Genomic DNA, 18,194 nt, shown 5'->3' with positions numbered 1-18,194 from the left:
GATCCTGGCAGGCAACCGTCCATGGGGTCACAAAGAGTCGGACACAACTGAGTGACTTCACTTTATAGGTATAAAAAACGTGTATAGGTATATAACTGACTCACTGCTGTAAAGCAGAGATAGGCACAACATTGTAAGTCAACTGTACTTCAATTTTAAAATAGTAATGATAAAAAGATATATAAAACAATGGATAGAAAAAAAAGGAAAAGCACATTTTGTGATGGACTGTAAAAAGCTAAGAATTACCAGCCAATGAGCTAACTGCAGAAGACACTTTTGATGCTAATTCAACCATTCTCCAGCAAACATGCATGGGAGTGTTCTATGCTCAAGAACACTGTGGTTACCCACAGGAATCACACATGGTCCTTGCTCTCATCAAGCTCACGGCCCAATAGGGGAGATAAGCCAAGTCAGTTCAATTCAGTTCAGTCGCTCAGTCGTGTCTGACTCTCTGCGACCCCATGAATTGCAGCACGCCAGGCCTCTCTGTCCATCACCAACTCCCGGAGTCTACCCAAACCCATGTTCATCGAGTCGGTGATGCCATCCAACCATCTCATCCTTTGTCGTCCCCTTCTCCTCCCGCCCCCAATCCTACCCAGCATCAGGGTCTTTTCCAATGAGTCAACCCTTCGCATGAGGTGGCCAAAGTATTGGAGTTTCAGCTTCAACATCAGACCTTCCAATGATCACCCAGGATTGATCTCTTTTAGGATGGATTGATTGGATCTCCTTGCAGTCCAAGGGACTCTCAAGAGTCTTCTCCAACACCACACTTCAAAAGCATCAATTCTGCGGCGCTCAGCTTTCTTCACCGTCCAACTCTCACATCCATACATGACCACTGGAAAAACCATAGCCTTGACTAGACGGACTTTTGTTGGCAAAGTAATGTCTCTGCTTTTAAATATGCTATCTAGGTTGGCCATAACCTTCCTTCCAAGGAGTAAGCCTCTTTTAATTTCATGGCTGCAGTCACCATCAGCAGTGATTCTGGAGCCCAAAAAAATAAAGTCTGACACTGTTTCCACTGTTTCCCCATCTATTTCCCATGGAGTGATGGGACCAGATGCCATGATCTTAGTAAGACACTAAAATACGAAGTTAATATTCTGTCTTTTCTTCTTTGTTTCATATAACCAGAGGGATTCAGTTAGTATCTGCTACATAATTGTAGTCATCTGTAAGATAATCACAATAGCAGTTTAGAGCTTTCTGTCCACTATAAACCAATGTCTGGGTTTACTTTTCAGCAACAGCAAGGAACATCCAGGAAACCAAGAGTTTTCCAGGACTCACGGGGCTAGAGCACAGTTCAGGCCCTAGAGAATCAAAGGCACCTCTCGACCTCTCAGGGGTCTTTCTGGTATTCTGCCATTGATGGGGGGAGATTCCTTAGCTCTCCAATCAGTCGGGAGTGTGAAGGGAAGATGAGGGAAGACTCACAGAACCTGGCTGATGCTTATCCCTTGTCTCTTCTCTCTCTCTCTCTCTCTCTGACTTGTCTCTTTTGCCCCAGTCTTTTTTAAAAGATAATTTATTTACTTATTATTTTTGGCTGCACTGGGTCTTTGTTGCTCCATGCAGGCTTTCTCTAGTTATAGTGAGCAAGGGCTACTGTCTATTTGCAATGTGTGGGCTTCTCATTGCAGTGACTTCTCTTACTGTGGAGCAGGGGCTCTAGGGTGCTCGGACTTCAGTAGTTGCAGCTCCCAGGAGCTAGAGCACAGGCTCAACAGTTGTGGCACACAGGCTTAGTTGCTCCAAGGTATGTGGGATCCTCTTGACCAGAGATCGAACCCGTGTCTCCTGCATTAACAGGCAGATTCTTTACCACTGAGCCACCAGGGAAGCCCCATGCCCCAGTCTTTCAGTCACCATCATCAGTTATGTGGGGAGAAGGTGAAGACAGAGTTGGGAGAGCAGAGAAGCTTGGTGTCCACAGGAGCAGTCAGTAGAGGAAACGAGACCATGGACCTCAGGTGGCCACGTGGAGAGAGGACCGTGACCTGGTGGGATCTGGGTACTTAAGAGTGTCGCTGAGAGGAGGGGAGGGAAACTGTGAAAGTATTTCTTGGAGGAAGATTTTCGGCAGGTGCTATAACTGAAATTTTTAAGAGAGGGAGTATATTTGTTATCTATGGCTGCATAACAAACTACCCCCAAACTTAGTGGTTTAAAACAACATTTATTAATATTTACTTATTTGGCAGCATCAGGTCTTGATTGTGGCTCAGGCTTAGTTGCCTGGTGACATGTGGGATCTTAGTCCCCCAACCAGGGACGGAACCCACATCCCCTGCATTAGAAGGCAGATTCTTAACCACTGAACTACCAGGGAAGTCCCCCAAACAACAAAATATTTAGTATCTTACAGTTCCTGTGAGTCGGGAATCTAGAAGACCTTAGCTGAGTGTCACTGACTGAGGGTCTCTCATGAGGCGGCTGTCTAGATGTTGGTTGGAGCTGCCACTATCTGAAGGTTTGACTGGGGCTAAACCTGCTTCCGAGATCACTCATACAGCTGTTTCCTCAGACAGGCCTGTCTTCATAACATGGCAGCAGGTTTCCCTAGAGTGAGTGATCTAAGAGAGGTAGGAAGAGGAGCTAACCTGATCTTGGAAGTGATGTACCACCCCTGGTACAGTGTGGGAGAGGACTACACAAGCCATGAACACCAGGAGGCAAGAATCATGGAGGGACTTCCCTGGTGGGCCAGTGGTTAAGAGTCCACGCTCCCAATGCAGGGAGCCAGGATTCAATCCCTGGTCACGGAACTAGATCTCGCATGCTGCAGTTAAGACCCAGCACAGCCAAAGGTGGGTGGGGGGTGGGGAGGAATCACTGTGGCTGTCACAAGTCTAAAACAGATGTTAGGACCTTTTCCTTGTGACTAATCTCAAACTCCTGTGACACCACTTTTGGAAACTTATAATAGAGATCTATATGTATGGGGAAATTAGGGGTAGGTGTGGTCACAATACTCACACTATGAGCGAGATGTACAAATTTTTTTTAAGTATCTCTGTGATGACTCAGATGGTAAAGAATCCACCTGCAATGTAGGAGACCCAGGTTCGATCCCTGGGTCAGGAAGATCCCCTGGAGAACGGAATGGCAATCCACTCCAGTACTCTTACCCTGAGAATTCCATAGACAGACGAGCATGGTGGGCTACAGTCCACGGGATCGCTAAGTGTTGGACAAGACTGAGTGATTAACACTTTCACTACTTCCACATAAATGAACTTAGATTTCTCAGGAGATTCTCTTTACAGGACAGTTCTTCATCTTACCAGCTAACAGTCTCTTCTGGGTTCAAAAAAAGCCAGTTTGGGGTAAATCTTAGTCAATTTGAAATTCAAACTCCCTCTGAAACTGTCTCCTCCAAAGTTCTTCCCTCCAATTCTTCTTCCAAAGACATTATTTTGGTGCAAGGGGAAAGACCCTGGCTCTCCGACTGACCTTCTCCCCTGGCTCCTGCTCGCTCCCGTGAGGTACAGCTCACCTCACCACATGTCTGCTCTGGCCTCTGTACCGGTCGCACCCCCGCCTGACCCATTCAAGCCTGAAGCTCGGTTTTCTCTGCTGCCTTCTTCAGCTGCTACCCAGGAGTCTTGGGTATGGTGGTGATCCTTTGGGATGCTTCCTAGCTCCAACTTTAGCTACCTCAGTCCCCTCACTGGGAGCTCACAGGGACTTCTGAAACCCTTCATGCTGCATAGCATCAAAGAAGCCTTGGGTGCTACCTCTAACCTTCTTTCTGTTCAATTCACCTGTGGCTGCCATTTCCACCTATTGTAACTGCCTCGTGGATGCTCTATGAGTCAGTTTCCTTTAATAGTTCAAAAAATAAATAAGCTGTACTTTGCATGTTTCAGCTTTCCTTTCAACCTCTCTGGGGTTCTTATCATCATTTCCCTTCCCCCTCACTCATGATAAATTCCCTGGCCTACTTTTAGTGGCTGCCTGGATGTACATTTATAAGGAACTGCACTTGGCCGTGGGTAAGAGGAACCTGACCACTGTGGCTTAGCCAAATCAGGGGTTATTTTTCTCATGTATCAAGAAGTACAGGGCTGGTGCAGGAAGTCTGGGATGACATCAAGGATCCAGGCCTGGACTTCCCTGGCGATCCAGTGGTTGGGACTCCACACTTCCAGTGCAGGGGGCACAGGTTTGATCCCTAGTTGGGGAACTGAGATCCCATGTGCCGCACAGTGAGGCCAAACACTTAAAAAAAAAAAAAAAAAAAAGGATCCTGGCATCTTCTGTCTTCCTGCTCTGCCAAACTTAGTGTGTGGCTCTTGTCCTCATGGTCACTTCCAGTTGTCATGTTTACATTCCAGAATAGAATAGAATACTATTCTGTCATTAAATGCTATTATCATGGAAATTTTTTTATGAGTGGCAACACAGTTATTGAAATATAATCCCATTTGTGTGTAGTATTTGTCACTTGTCTACCAGCACGCTATCCTTCCGTGGGCAATGGCACCTGATCTTTCTCTCTTTCTTTTTTAAAAATTTATTTATTTGGCTGCACTGGGTCTTAGTTACAGCACGTGGGACCCTTTTAGTTGTGACATGTGGGATCTAGTTCCCAGACCAGGGATCAGACCTGCACCCTCTGAATTAGGAGCTCAGAGTCTTAGCCACTGGACCACAAGGGAGTGAAAGTTGCTCAGTTGTGTCCAACTCTTGGCGACCCCAGGGACTGTAGCCTGCCACGCTCCTCTATTCATGGGATTCTCCAGGCAAGGATACTGGACTGCGTAGCCTATCACTTCTCCAGGGAATCTTCCCAACCCAGGGATAGAAACGGGGTCTCCTGCCCTGCAGGTGGATTCTTTACTGGCTGAGTCCCAATCTTTCTTTAGAAAACAGCACCTAGTGGTTCAGATGGGAACAGCCACGTTATTAGGCCACCTCTGTCTCTGGGTTTGAATTAGAGGTGGCACTTGACTAGCCCTGAGGCAATCAAAGCACTGGGTCACTTTTTACATGACAATTTGTCAGGGAACATGCGAGTAACCCAAGCTGAGCCTATGAGGGACCTTCCCTGGGACTTTTTAAGCTAAAATCAAAAGGGAAAGACCTTTCCCTCTTTGGAATTGAAAATGAGAAGATGTGAATTTGCAGGGCAGTGGTGTCTCTCACCAGCCCAACTGCAGTCTGAGAGAATGAGGTGAATGCGGAGAGAGGGGAGCCAAGAGCAAGAGCCCGGAGGCAGTCCTGAGAATATTTGAGTCTTTGGTTACTGAGGCCAGAAATAACCCTGAAGGTTTCTTTTATGAGTCAGTAAATATTCCTTTCTTGACTAAACTAGTTGGAATGGTAAAGTTCAGGCACTCGAATTTTTTTTTTTTTTTTTGGTCTTCTCTGATGGTTTTTGTTCTTATTTTAAATTTTTAATTGGAGGATAACTGTTTTACAATGTTGTGTTGGTTCTGCTGTATAACAACAGGAATCAGTTATGAATATCTGTATATCCCCTTCCTCGTGAGCCTCGCTTCCACCCACCCCGACTCTTTTTTTTTTAATCATTATTTTAAAGAAATTTTGCTTTGGCCACACTGCCTGTGGAACCCTCACTCCCTGCATAGGAAATAGAGAGTCTTAACCACTGGACCACCAGGGAAGGCCCCTAGGCACTCGAAATTTTAAAATTCCCCACTAATGCACCATTTCTATTTAAAAAAAAATCCAAGCATGTGATACACATAAACACACATGTACATACACATAAACATTTTCTCATCTGTATCTCAAATTCAGACTTAAATTGAAGAAAGTAGGGAAAACCACTAGACCATTCAGGTATGACCTAGATCAACTCCCTTATGAGTATACAGTGGAAGTGACAAATAAATTTAAGGGACTAGACCTGATAGACAGAGTGCCTGATGAACTATGGACAGAGGTTTGTGACATTGTACAGGAGACAGGGATCAAGAAAATCCCCATGGAAAAGAAATGCAAAAAAGCAAAATGGCTGTCTGAGGAGGCCTTACAGATAGCTGGGAAGAGAAGAGAAGTGAAAAGCAAAGGAGACAAAGAAAGATATTCCCATCTCAATGCAGAGTTCCAAAGAATAGCCAGGAGAGATAAGAAAGCCTTCCTCAGCGATCAATGCAAAGAAATAGAGGAAAACAGATTGGGAAAGACTAGAGATCTCTTCAAGAAAATTAGAGATACCAAAGGAACATTTCATGCAAAGATAGGCTCGATAAAGGACAGAAATGGTATGGACCTAACAGAAGCAGAAGATATTAAGAAGAGGTGGCAAGAATACACAGAAGAACAATACAAAAAAGATCTTCACGACCCAGATAATCACGATGGTGTGATCACTCGCCTAGAGCCAGACATCCTGGAGTGTGAAGTCAAGTGGGCCTTAGAAAGCATCACTATGAACAAAGCTAGTGGAGGTGATGGAATTCCAGTTGAGCTATTTCAAATCCTCAAAGGTGATGCTGTGAAAGTGCTGCACTCGATATGCCAGCAAATTTGGAAAACTCAGCAGTGGCCACAGGACTGGAAAAGGTCAGTTTTCGTTCCAATCCCAAAGAAAGGCAATGCCAAAGAATGCTCAAACTACCGCACAATTGCACTCATCTCGCATGCTAGTAAAGTAATGCTCAAAATTCTCCAAGCCAGGCTTCAGCAATATGCGAACCGTGAACTTCCAGATGTTCAAGCTGGTTTTAGAAAAGGCAGAGGAACCAGAGATCAAATTGCCAATATCTGCTGGATCATCAAAAAAGCAAGAGAGTTCCAGAAAAACATCTATTTCTGCTTTATTGACTATGCCAAAGCCTTTGACTGTGTGGATCACAATAAACTGTGGAAAATTCTGAAAGAGATGGGAATACCAGACCATCTGACCTGTCTCTTGAGAAACCTGTATGCAGGTCAGGAAGCAACAGTTAGAACTGGACATGGAACAACAGACTGGTTCCAAATAGGAAAAGGAGTACGTCAAGGCTGTATATTGTCACCCTGCTTATTTAACTTCTATGCAGAGTACATCATGAGAAATGCTGGGCTGGAAGAAACACAAGCTGGAGTCAAGATTGCCGGGAGAAATATCAATAACCTCAGATATGTGGATGACACCACCCTTATGGCAGAGAGTGAAGAAGAACTAAAGAGCCTCTTGATGAAGGTGAAAGTGGAGAGTGAAAAAGTTGGCTTAAAGCTCAACGTTCAGAAAACTAAGATCATGGCATCTGGTCCCATCACTTCATGGGAAATAGATGGGGAAACAGTGGAAATAGTGTCAGACTTTACTTTTTGGGCTCCAGAATCACTGCTGATGGTGACTGCAGCCATGAAATTAAAAGAGGCTTACTCCTTGGAAGGAAGGTTATGGCCAACCTAGATAGCATATTTAAAAGCAGAGACATTACTTTGCCAACAAAAGTCCATCTAATCAAGGCTATGGTTTTTCCAGTGGTCATGTATGGATGTGAGAGTTGGACGGTGAAGAAAGCTGAGCGCCGCAGAATTGATGCTTTTGAAGTGTGGTGTTGGAGAAGACTCTTGAGAGTCCCTTGGACTGCAAGGAGATCCAATCAATCCATCCTAAAAGAGATCAATCCTGTGTTCATTGGAAGGTCTGATGTTGAAGCTGAAACTCCAATGCTTTGGGCACCTCATGAGAAGGGTTGACTCATTGGAAAAGACCCTGATGCTGGGTAGGATTGGGGGAGGGAGGAGAAGGGGACGACAGAGGATGAGATGGTTGGATGGCATCACCGACTAGATGAACATGGGTTTGAATGGACTCTGGGAGTTGGTGATGGACAGGGAGGCCTGGCGTGCTGCAATTCATGGGGTCACAGAGAGTCAGACATGACTGAGCGACTGAACTGAACTGAACTGGATCTTAAATATTCCTCAACAAATACATTAATTTTTAATGCCATGTTTTACAATGAGCTATTTAAACTAAGTGAAAAAGGTTCAGATAACTCACATAAAAGGGAATAAGATTAGAAACAAAATGAGCAACTTTCATCCTTTTTAATAGTAAAAAAAAAAATTAAACCCTTTTAAGCCGAATCACTTCCAGGATAATTAACCAATTCAGCTCCTTGATAGAAATACAAAATAAAGCATCTAATGCCTAGGTCTATGTGATAAAAAGAATCAGGCAGGGATTATCACCAACTGGTATGTAGTAATGGGGTTGTTCTCTTAAGAACCCCCTCTTTACTGAAGAGGGAGTTCAGCATGTCCTCATTTGAAGTGAAGCCCGAGATTTCTAGAGGGCCTCCCCACCACACTGCCTGCCAAGATCTGGGAACCAACTTCATTTCCTGTCTCTGGTAATCCGACAGCCCTTATAAAAAGACTTTTCTGTGCACTGTGAACCTTCTGAGAAGGGCTTTGTGACCCTCAGAGGCTAACTTCTGCAAGACAGAAACTCTCTATTTAAAAATGCATGTTGAAATCACATATTCCATCACCATGGGGAGTTTCTTATTTCCTCTAACAAAGGACTTTTATTTATTTTTATGAGTATGTAAGTAATATGAAAAACTATTTGAAACACTAGAAATGTAGTTCAATAAAAAGAAGAGAGAAATTCTATCACCCATTAAAAAACCATTGTTGATATCTTACTGCCTATCAGTGTGTGTGTGTGTGTGTGTGTGTGTATGTGTATGTGTGTGTGATAGGAAATTTTGGCTGGGCAGAAGCTACAGTTTGGATATCTCAGCGGGGAATAGGAGGCTCCGTCCTTTCTTTCCTTACTGCATTTTCTCTTAAGTGTGTGGGCATCAGGTGTCTTTTCTTTTTTTATTCAAAGGAGCGAGGAGATTTTTGACACAGAGTTACCTGGGAAGAAGAAGTGAGGAAGACAGTTTAAGGAATAGTGTGGTGTCTGCTTTATTTCTTCTTCCATTACAGTAGGCCAAGAAAAGGAGAGAACTGTGTGTCACAGAGGCAGACCTTGATCTTGGCCACTGACAGTTCTCTTCAGGGCACAGGTGAAGCAATACAACCCAGACCTGGAGCAAGGGTGTGTGTGTGTGTGTGTGTGTGTCTGTGTGTCTGTGTGTCTGTGTGTCTGTGTGTGTGTGTGTGTGTGTGTGTGTGTGTGTAGGTACGTGCTCAGTCACTCAGTCATGTCCGGCTCCTTGGGACCCCATGGACTGCAGCTCACCACACTCCTCTGTCCATGGGGATTTTTCAGACCAGAATACTGAAGTGGGTTGCCATGTCCTCCTTCAGGGGATCTTCCTGATACAGGGATCAAACGCTCTCCTGTGTGTCTCTTGCATTGGCAGGTGGATTCTTTATCACTGTGCAGATCCTCTGTTAATCCATGAGCAATGGTGATGCTGCCTGGTGGAGCAGCTCTCTGAATCAAGGCTGTTGCAGACAGGCCAGGGTGAGGAGGAGGATGTGGGGTGCACAAAACAAGGGAAATAGTGCCATATTTGAGGATTATGGAAAAAAGGGAAGAATTTCCTGGGTCAGGGTGGGGAAGGACTCTGAAGCCTTGTAGTCTGGGAGATGGGATTTAGAGCAATGCTCTCAAACTTGAACATACATATGAATCATCTGGGGAGACAGATTTTTTGAATTTTACTTTTAAACACCTCTTATTATTTTGATTGTTTTTCCTTCAAGGACATTAACAACAGCACTCTATTTATAGGGGGATTTTTACTTTACATTCACTTACATGGATGATCCAAAATAAACCCCAAAGATTTTTAAGCTGTACTCTTTGGGGAACAATAAATATCAGATGGCATTTCTTTCTAATACAATGATTTAAGCAGCATTTTCTTTTCCTATCCTGTGGGAACAAAAGGAAGCAATACATGATTTTTTTTAAGGTTGCAGGTGATGTGGCTTCACTTTTAGGACTTTTTGGAGATAAAAATTTATGTGATGTAACATTCCAAAAATTTAAGTGTATAACCCAGTGAGTTTTAGTATATTCACAATGTTGGGCAACTATCACCACTACCCAACTCGAAAATATTTCCATCATCCCCAAAAAAACCCCTTACTCATTAGCAGGGACTTCCAATGCCTCCCTTCTTCCATTCCCCATGCAAACACTAATCTACTTTCTGTCTTATGGATTTGCCTATCCTGGACATTTCATATGAAGGCAGTCATACAATATGTGGCCTTTTTTGCCTGGCTTCTTTCACTTAATATAATATTTTCAAGGCTTATCCATGTTGTAACATATATCAAAACTTCATTCTTTTCTATGGCTTAGTAATAATCCATGGTACGGTTGTACCAGGGCTTCCCTGGTGGCTCAGATGGTAAAGAATCTACCTGCAATGCAGGAGACCCAGGTTTGATCCCTGGGTTGGGAAGATCCCCTGGAGAAGGGAATAGCAACCCACTCCAGTATTCTTGCCTGGAGAATTCCATGGGCAGAGGAGCCTGGGAGTGGTCCATGGGGTGGCAATGAGTCAGAAAAGACTGAGCAACTAACACATATACACACACCACAGATACACCACATTTTGTTTATCCACTCAGCAGTTGATGTGGAAGCTTATACTTTATTTTTTAAAAAAATATTTATTTATTTGGCTGTGTCAAGTCTTATTTGTGGCATGTGGTAACTAGTTCCCTGACCAGGGATCAAACCCAAGCCCCCTGCATTGGAAGTATGGAGTCTTAGCCACTGGCCCACCAAGGAAGTCCTGGAGCTTGTATTTTAAACACATATTCGGATTCCGTAGGGCCTGAGGTTCTGCATTTCTGGCAGACTCCCAACTATTGTCCTATATTGCTGGTTCAAGGACTTCACTTTGAGTAGTGAGGATTTAGAAACCAAGACTACACTTTAGAGTATCACAATTTGGGATATTAATATAAACACGCACCTAAACATACTGGTTAAACACTCTCATACACACTTAAAAAAAAAAAAAGAGTTGAATCCTGCAGTTACACTTCTTTCATCAAAGCTGATGAGGTATTTACTAATCTTTAGCATGGAGTTCTGCCTTCATTAAAGCTATTGCTCACCACGAACACATGAAAGAACCTTTGTTTCACACCTTGCATATTTCATCTAACCTGCCACTTATGTACTACTGAGAAAGGGAATAAAACTGCCAGTTACAAAAAAAACAAAACAAAACAAAAACTGCCAGTTACACTCTGATATGTTGTCAACTCTAAGATGCATCCTGACTTCAGTGATACTAAAAGGCAATATGTGTGCATTCCAGAGTGAGTGAAACATGGTTCTCATCTGTACCAGACTCAGCTTCTGTGCCATTACAAGTCCTGCACTTGCCCTGCTGCTACCTCCCTGCTTTAGAAGCACAGGGTATTAACCACTGGACCACCAGGGAAGTCCTGTTCTAGAGCTATTTTGAGTGGGTTTCCATTCCTTGGAAAGAAACATTCCCTAAATAAGTAAAACAATGGTAACTGAAAAAGCGATCAGAGGGAACTCCCTGGTGATCCAAGGACTATTAAGACAGTGTGGGGGTGCAGGTTTGATCCCTGGTTTGGGAGCTAAGATCCCACGGGCCACACAGCGTGGCCCAAAAAAAAAGCAGGTTGGAAATATAATCTTTGCAATCCAAGGTGGAGTATACTGATATTGTCCAATCTCAGTGACCACAGATTAATACTACTTGGCCTTTAATTCACAGGACTCTTTTCTTCCTTTTAAAGTAGCTAATACGTGACTGTACTTCCATGGCCAAGGTCTCAAACAATGTAGAAAAACTGAACACCTAATCCATGGCTTCAGCAATGTTATTTTTTTTCTCTACTCCGAGGTAACCATTGTGAATAGTCTAGTGAATGTGAGACTTTTTTTCCTATTTATATGTGTACTTTTCTCATACATAGTACCACACACTGGGGAACACAGTCTTGTAGGCCAAATATAGGCTATAATGGGTTTTGTCTGACTCACACAGAATTTTTTTTAATTTGAAATAGAGGACTTCCCTGGTGGTCCAGTGGCTAAGACTCTGCACTTCCAGCGCAGGGGGCCTGGATTTGATACCTGGTCAGGAAACTAGATTCCGCATACTGCAAGTAAAACCCAGTGCAGCCAGATAAATAAATAATATAAATATTAAAAATAAAAGAAAACTGGAAATAGTTGTCAACATTTTAAATTGGGATAGTTCATGAAAATTTTAAAAACCTGGAAGATAAGTCATCACTAGGTGCCTACTTCTGCCTGTAAACAATTGACTATTGCTGAGGAGTGGGCTGCCCCCTGCAGGTGGGGTGACAGCTCCTCTTCCTAGTCCTCCCTCTTCCCAGATGTCTTCCCTTGGTTCACCCCGCGATTTATGTTACCTGCATGGCCCGTATAAGCATTCACTTTTTGTTTTTTAACCTTTATACATATTGTTCTGTAACTCTCTTTTTTCACCTAAAAATATCCCAGGGGCATCCTGTTATGCAAATACCTACTGATATATCTTATTCTTTTTAAAAAAAGAATTATGTGTTTATTTTTGGCTGAGCTGGATCTTCTTGCTGTGCTCGGGCTTTTCTCTAGCTGCACTCTTTGTTGCAGTGTGTGGGCTTCTCATTGTGGTAGCTTCTCTTGTTGTGGTTCCCAGGCTCAAGATTACAGGTTCAGCTGTTGTGAAACATGGGCTTAGCTGCTCCATGGCACGTGGAATCATCTTGGGCCAGAAATTGAACCCCTATCCCTTGCATTGGTAGGTGGATTCTTATTCACTGAGCTACCAGGGAAGTCTGATCTTACTGTTTTTACTAGGTACAATCCATTCTCATTGTCCATGGATTCCATACTTGAAAATTTACCTACTCTCGAAAATTATTTGTAACTCCAACATCAATGCTCATCGCACTTCTAGGGTCATTTGCAGACATGTGCAGAGCTGCAAAAAATTTGAGTCATTTGACGAGTGTGTTCCAGCTGAGGTTGAACAAGGCCATGCTCTGCCTCCAGCTTCAGCTCTCATACTGCAAATGAATATCCTTTGTGTGTTTCATTTAATGCCACTCTTTTTGTTGTTGTATTTTTGTGCTTTTTGTTGTTGATTTCCCTTCACCAGATCCCCAGGCTGGGAAGCCTGACATCGAGCTCAGAACCTTCACAACAGTGGGAGAACTTCTTCGGTATTATTGTTCTCCAGTTTTGTGGGTCACCCACCTGGCAGGTATGGGATTTGATTTTATCAGGATTGCACCCCTCCTACCATCTCATTGGGGCTTCTTCTTTGTCTTTGGACGTGGAGTATCTTTTTTTGGTGGGTCCTGGCATCCTCCTGTCAATGGTTGTTCAGTAGCTAGTTGCAATTTTGGTGCTCTTGCAGGAGAAGATGAGTGCATGTCCTTCTACTCTGCCATTTTGAGACAGTCTCCTGATTTCACTTTTTAAATGGCTCCCAAACGTAATGTTGAAGTGCTGTGTAGTGTTTCTAGGATCCAGAAGGCTGGATGTGTCTTAAGGAGAAAATGTGTGTTAGGTAAGCTCCTTTCAGGCATGAGTTACAGTGTTCTTGGTTGTGAGTTCCATGCTAATGAATCAACAATACCTTACACCTAGAACAAGGAAGAGAAAGTTAGCTGACCTGTATATGAGGCTGCTCCAAAAGTGCTAAAGTAACATTTATAGTGTGTGATGAAGTTACAGAAAAGATGGACTAAATTTATAGATTCATGAGATGACAAGCAATAAAACAGCACAGTTGATAGCACTGTTGTGAGGTTTGAAAGATAAAGAAATTTATAGTCACATTGACTCAGGAAAATGTTAAATCTTTTCAGCAAGTGCTGGCTGGCTCAAATATTTCAAAAGGCAGTAAGGGCATGAAAAATATTAAATTGTCAGGCAAGGCTGGCTCTGCAGATCAGGAGACTATGGCAGAATTTTTTTTTAAACCTGCTAAATGTTATACAGGAAAAGGTTATATGGAAGAGTAAGTTTATAATGCTGATGAAATTAACTTGTTTTACAAGGATGTTGGCAAATGAACCCACACAACACAAATGGCCTCCAAAGTCTTGCCTTTAAGTCAATGAAAGACCATGCATTCAATTATTGTAAGAAATATATATTAAATAAGGTGACTTTAAATAGAAACACACACAAAACAACGTTATATGTTGATGCGTGCATACATGCTAAGTCCCTTCAATCGTGTCCAACTCTTTGTGACCCTGTGAGCCATAACCCACCAGACTTCCTTGTCCATGGGATTCTCTAGGCAAGAATACTGGATGGGTTTCCATGCTCTCCTCTGGGAAATCTTTCTGACCCAGGGAATTGAACCCGCGTTTCTTATGTCTCCTGCATTGGCAGATAGGTTCTTTATCATTATCGCCACCTGGAAGGCCATATATAATTGAAGGGTTGATAAAAATGTGGTTAGAGGCCCCAGGGAACCTAAGCTATTTCTGGTAAGAGCAATGGTCTTGTATTTGCTAATTCAGTGTTTTCAGTGGCTTTATATAACATGATGATGTTGTTAAGAAACAAAATTCGAACGAGTAAATTTAAAAATCAAACTGGCTTTATTCAACGATGAATGAATCAAGTGACATTCCATCCAGAAACCAGAAAGGAGCTCCAGAGAGCTGCAGAAAGAGCAAGGTTGTTATAGACAAAAAGGGTAGTGACCAGGAAAAAAGTGGATAACCTCTAGGGGATTAGAGGAGTCTACTAGGCAGATTACCACACTACTGTTGACCAGGAAATTCCAAGACTTCATCAAATTCTTAAGACTAACTGGTTAAGGGCTTCCTTGGTGGCTCAGATGGCAAATGATCTGCCTGCAATGCAGGAGACATGGGTTCGCTCCCTGGTCCAGGAAGACCTCACATGCCTCAGAGCAGCTGAGCCCACGTGCTGCAACTACTGAGTCCGGAGTGCCCTAGAGTCCATGTTCCACGCAAGAGAAGCCGGCCCACCACAACCAGAGAGTAGCCCCTCACAACTAGAGAGTAGCCCCTGCTTGCCACAACCTAGAGAAAAGCCTGCGCAGCAACAAAGACCAAGCACAGCCAAATAAATACATAAAATATTAAAAAAAAAAAAAGACTGGTTAAGATGACATTCCTGCAGGAGATTGAAATTGCAATTAGGTTGGGTACTAAGTTTTGGCTTGGTGACATGGGTTTAGAAAAAGTAACTTCATTTTGGGCCTATGCTCTTTTTTTATTTAATCATTAATTATTAGTATTACATATCTGAGGATTCTGAATTTTTTTAAACTTTTTATTTTATTTTGGAGTATAGCCGATTAACAATGTTGTGATAGTTTCAGGTGCACAGCAGAGTGACTCAGTCATGCATCTACGTGGATTCATTCTCCCCTAAAGACTATAAAGAAAGCTGAGCACTGAAGAATTGACACTTTTGAGCTGTGGTATTGGAGAAGACTCTTGAGAGTCCCTTGGACAGCAAGGAGATCCAACCAGTCCATCTTAAAGGAAATCAGTCCTGAATATTCATTGGAAGGACTGATGCTGAAGCTGAAACTCCAATACTTTGGCCACCTGATGCGATGAACTGACTTATTGGAAAAGACCCTCATGCTGGGAAAGATTGAAGGGAGGAGGAGAAGGGGATGACAGAGGATGAGATGGTTGGATGACGCGATGGACATGAGTTTGAGTAGGCTCCGGGAGTTGGTGATGGACAGGGAGGCCTGGCGTGCTGCAGTCCATGGGGTCACAAAGAGTTGGGCACAACTGAGCAACAGAACTGAACTGAACTGATTCTCCCCTAAACTCCCCTTCCATCCAGGCTGCTACATAACATTGAACAGAGTTCCCTGTGCTGTACAGTAGGACCTTGTTGGTTATCCTTTTTAAATAGTGCAGTGTGTACATATGCATCCCAAACTCCTGGACTATCCCTTCCCCCCATCTTTCCCTTCCAACCCGGCAACCATAAGTTCCTTCTCCAAGTCTGTGAATCTGTTTCTGTTTTGTAAGTAAGTTTATTTGTATCATTTCCTTTTAAATTCCACATAAAAGGGATATCACACAGTATCAACTCTATTTGGGGCCTATGTTCTCTTTTTTTTAATACTATAAATAATGACAAGTCAATGGTATTTAGAATTAAACAATATGCCTCTATCATAATCAACTGGATCACTCCATTATTAAGCAATATTTAGGTGAATTTCAGTTTTTTTATATTATATCCAGCTTGTACATGCCTCTATATGCATGAATATTTTTCTATGATACTCAGAAGTCCAAAACTGTTTCAAAGGGCCTGCCTATTTAAAATGTTGATAGATACTGCTAAATCATATTCCAGAGGCTCTCTCCATTTATATTTCTACCAAAAGTCTATGAAAGTGCTTGTTTTTCTGGCTCTTCATCAGACTGGGTATTAGCAACTCCTAAAAAATTTTTGCCAAAGTGATTGTCATACAATGATACCACATTTTAATGTGTATGTTTGGATTATTGGGGAATTTGCATGTCTTTTAAAATGTTTTACTTGAAGAATATAAAGGCTGGATTCTCATATAATTTTCTTATATTGCAGGAAGGGGGACTCCTTCCAGGGCCTGAGAGTGGGCTCTTGTCCAACACTTAGAAATGAATTGTCCAAGTAGACACATATACTGACAAAGCAAGAGACTTTATGGGGAAGGGGAACCCGGGTGGAGAGCAGCAGGTAAGGGAACCCAGGAGGACTCTTCTGCCACGTGACTCACAGTCTTGGGTTTTATGGTGGTGGGGTTAGTCTCCAGGTTGTCTCTGGACAATCATTCTGACTCAGGGTCCGTCATGGTGGCACATGCGTCGCTCAGCCAACATGAATTCCAGTGAGCAGGATTCTGGGAGATTGGTAGGACATATAAACTGGTGTCGCCTCTCTCCTCCTGACCTTTCCTGAATCCTTCCAGCTGGTGGTAGCTTGTTAGTTCCAGGACCTTGTATTATTAAGATAATTCATGTAAGTGACTACGATCTTGCCTGGCCAGGCTTGGCAGTTTCGGTCAGTGTTTCCCCTGATGCTGACATCACAGACATTATATTAATAGTAAATCCACATACTCATTGACCCACACACCAAGTGGGTGTGACCTTTCCTGAATTCTTCCAGCTGGTGGTAGCTTGTTAGTTCCAGGACCTTGTATTATTAAGATAATTCATGTAAGTGACTACGATCTTGCCTGGCCAGGCTTGGCAGTTTCGGTCAGTGTTTCCCCTGATGCTGACATCATAGACATTATATTAATAGTAAATCTACATACTCATTGACCCACACACCAAGTGGGGTGACATGGTCTTGCAGGGGTCTTGAGGAAGCTCTAGTTTGAGCACTGTCAGTGGCTTCCTGACGTCATCCAAAGCCTAGGTTCTTTCTGTTTTTCTGCTCTGCCCTCTAAGGCTGCCTTCTACTCTTGCCATGGCATGGCTGTAACAGTTGCAGACACCATATCAGCCTGGAAAAATCCATAGAAACAATGGGACCATCTCTTCAGAGCATGGAAACCGTTCCCAGGAGCCCTCATGCAGATTATCTTTCTCATCTCACATGTCAGGACTGGGTCACTGTTCACCCCTTAAACCAGTCACTGGGAAGGAAAAGAGGATCAGCAAGATTAGCTTAAAGTGAAACGAAGTGAAAGTCGCTCAGTGGTGTCTGACTCTTTTCAACACCATGGACTGTAGCCCGCCAGGCTCCTCTGTCTGTGGAATTCTCTGGGCAATAATACTGGAGTGGGTAGCCATTCCCTTCTCCAGGGGATCTTCTCAACCCAGGGATCAAACCTGGATCTCCTGCATTGCAGGCAGATTCTTTACTGTCTGAGCCACCAGGGAAGCTCCCAAAAGAAAGTGAAAGTGTTAGTCGCTCAGTCATGTCTGACTCTTTGTGACCCCATAGACTGTATCCCGCCATGTTTCTCTGTTCATGGGATTCTCCAGCCAAGAATACTGGATGATTGGCTTAGAGTCTTGGAATACGCCTTCCAATCCTGCCCCAGGGCCCTTACACTTACAGTCTTCTGTCTGGAATGCTCTTCCCTGAGGTATCAGCAAGTCATAGTTGCTTTTATTCTTCTAGTCTTTCTCTATTTCTCACCTTCTCAGCAAGCCTTTTTGTGACCATCTTGTTCACAGTTATACCTCCAGCACTCTCCATGTCTTTTCTCTGCTTTAGTTTATTCTTACCTACCATGTGCCAATGCAGAAGATTCAAGAGACTCCAGCTCAAT

This window comes from Giraffa tippelskirchi, chromosome 12 (genome assembly GCF_054371585.1).
Source record: "Giraffa tippelskirchi isolate mGirTip1 chromosome 12, T2T-mGirTip1v1.2.pri, whole genome shotgun sequence".
Taxonomy (NCBI): Eukaryota; Metazoa; Chordata; class Mammalia; order Artiodactyla; family Giraffidae; genus Giraffa; species Giraffa tippelskirchi.
Note: the sequence above shows the minus strand (reverse complement) of the source record.